Source organism: Vombatus ursinus, unplaced genomic scaffold, assembly GCF_900497805.2.
Source record: "Vombatus ursinus unplaced genomic scaffold, bare-nosed wombat genome assembly UNPS02009994.1, whole genome shotgun sequence".
Classification (NCBI taxonomy): domain Eukaryota; kingdom Metazoa; phylum Chordata; class Mammalia; order Diprotodontia; family Vombatidae; genus Vombatus; species Vombatus ursinus.
The window spans coordinates 4,305,189-4,307,946 of NW_020949772.1; the positions used below are offsets into that span (position 1 = coordinate 4,305,189).

Genomic DNA, 2,758 nt, shown 5'->3' on the forward strand with positions numbered 1-2,758 from the left:
ACCTGTCCCAAGGCCACGATTAGGGAGGTCACCACCATTGTTCACCTCCATTACTTCATTAGGGAAAATGAGGCCTGCAGCCGGGTTTGCACGGATTGAGTCGGGAACTGACAAGCATCCAATTAAAAGGACTTGCTATAGGTAAAAAACAAATAAACCAACAGAGCACAGTTCCTGCCCTCCAGGAGCTTACATTCCAATGGGGAGACCACCTATAAAATAAGGATGTCTGTACAAAATAGATTCGGAGTAGGTAGAAGGCACCAGAAGCTGGGGGTACCAGGAAAGCCTCCTGCAGGATGTGTCTTTTAGGAAGCCAGGGAAACTAAGACGTGACAGTGTGCATTGCGGACATAGGCACAGCCGGTGCAAAGGCGCGGAGGCAGGAGCTAGAGAGTCATGGAATCCCCCGGGGAAGTTCTGAGCAGAGCTAGGCTTTTTGCAGGTCCGGGTTAGGCAGGGTCTTCACCGCTCCGCGGCCTCCAGTGCAAAGCCTCAAGCGGGGAAAGAGGGCGCGGAGAACTAGGGATTCCGCTCAAGAAGTCAGAGACTCAGGGAGGAGGGGCTAGCGCGGCGGGGAGTCGGTGAAACTTCCGGAAAGGCTCCGCACGAGTAAGAGGTAGTAGTGAGGTCTTGGCAAGCACCCTACCAGCGGCCGAAATAGCTCAGTTGGGAGAGCGTTAGACTGAAGATCTAAAGGTCCCTGGTTCGATCCCGGGTTTCGGCAGGAGCGAGAGTTTTTCTTTTTCACCCTGTCTGCGTGGCCGCCGTGCGTTTTAAAGACTCATTCCTTTTACTTTGATCTCCGCGGAGGGAGCCCTCGGGCCACCCCGGAAATCAGAGACAGGACCCCCGCGGGCTCTGGGACACCCTTTGGCTTCCCCTCGTCACTCGGGGCGGGGGAAAGGAAGCAAGGGGAGCAGCTGGTCTGTGCGCGCACCCAAGGCCAACACTCTCTGGGCCTCGATCTTGACCTTGACCTTGACCTTGACCCCGACTGACCAGAAAAGGAAAGGGAAGAGGGCAAGGGGAGGCCTCCGGGCCTCGAGGAGGTTTTGGGCAGCCATCCCGCGGCTGCAACCCCGAGGACCGAGGGGGTGCAGAACAGGGAGCGTAGCGCTGTCGGCGGGGCGCTGCCTTTAAAGGCGCAGATGGCGCCTCTCCAAACAGAGTCGGTCCTCGTTAGTATAGTGGTAAGTATCCCCGCCTGTCACGCGGGAGACCGGGGTTCGATTCCCCGACGGGGAGGCTTAGGAATTTTTAATCCTAAACAAAGGACTACTTTCCCATTCGAATTAAACTATTATTGTACATATTCTTAAATTAGAATTCTTCATAAGAATGAAGTGATTTCTTAAAAAATGTTGAACTTGTATTACTTAAATAAGCAGACCTCTTCTGTTATGATTTTTGAATATATTTATATTAAAATGACTTTTATCCTAACCAGGGCTGGACTGGCCTTCCCCTCTCTGATTATCTGCCATCTATAATACACATATAATGTGTATATAACATATATATATACTATGTATATAACATATTATCCCCACCCTCTGTATATATATGTGTGTGTGTACACATATACACATAATGTATATATACACAATATAATGCGTGTTTAACACAGATATACATATTTATAATGCATATATAACACATATATGTCACCTATAGATATTTACTGCCATCTATTTACATATACACATATGACGTATATATCATCTATCTAAATATTTAATGTATATGTAACACATGCAACATACATACATGCATATATAAGATAGTACCTCCCATAGATTATATATACACATATATAATTATGTATAACATGTATATACCTGCCATCTTTTTAATATAGCAGCACTATATGTAATTATACATGAAAGATGGGAAGTGATATGTGATATGTTATATATGTGTGTATATGTACCTAATTATTTATATGCTATTTCTCCCAATAGAAGGTGAATACCTTGAGGCCAGCCACTGTTTTTGCCTTTCTTTGTACCCCCAGCACTTGGCCCATAATAAATCATTCATAAATGCTTGTTGACTGACTGCAACTCTTTCTCCCTCAGTGTGGGAACCATTGGCTTAAAATGATCCACAATAACTGCCGGTTGTACCACTCTGTGTGTGTGTGTGTCTGTGTGTGTGTCTGTGTCTGTGTGAGAGAGAGAGAGAGAGAAAGAGAGAGAAAGAGAGCTTGGGCGGGTTCCTGCACATCCCTGGGCCTCAGTTTCCTCATCTGTCAAATGGAGGGCTTGGGCTCGATGGCCTCTAAGCTTACTTCGGGGTATCTGTGTATGTAAAAGCACTCAGCAAACTTTAAGGTGCATGATGGAGGAGAAGGAGGGAAGCCCCTGGAGGGAAGGGTCTTGTGAATCCTCCTTCTTAGCATGAAGGAGTAACCTACATGGACCGGTAAGTTGGGACTTGCCCAGGATCACCTGGGCCCTATGTGGGAGGCATGACATGGACACACGTCTTCCAGGCTTAGACAATAGCTCTCTGCCTACTACGTCAGATTATAGCAGGTTCATAGCACATGCTTCATAAATACTTGTTTAATTGAATGACGAGTGAAGCCGTACATGAAATAGTCTGATAAAACTCGTAGCTCCTCCCAAATCTACTTTTGACCTTTCTGGACCTCAAAATTTCTTCAACTCAGCAATTCCACTAGCATTTCTTAAGGTGTTCTGAGAACAGCAAAAATAAAAGTAAACAACCTTTGCCCCCTACGAACTTTCAA

General features: G+C 46.3%; 2 non-coding genes across 2 annotated transcripts; both read left to right on the forward strand.

Annotated features, from left to right (window-relative positions):
- The first annotated feature begins 654 nt into the window (after positions 1 to 654).
- On the forward strand, positions 655 to 727 carry TRNAF-GAA. The gene has a single exon. It is a non-coding gene; the product is annotated as a tRNA-Phe (tRNA).
- Positions 728 to 1,176: 449 nt separating this feature from the next.
- Positions 1,177 to 1,248, forward strand: TRNAD-GUC. Its single transcript has one exon. It is a non-coding gene; the product is annotated as a tRNA-Asp (tRNA).
- Positions 1,249 to 2,758: the final 1,510 nt, after the last annotated feature.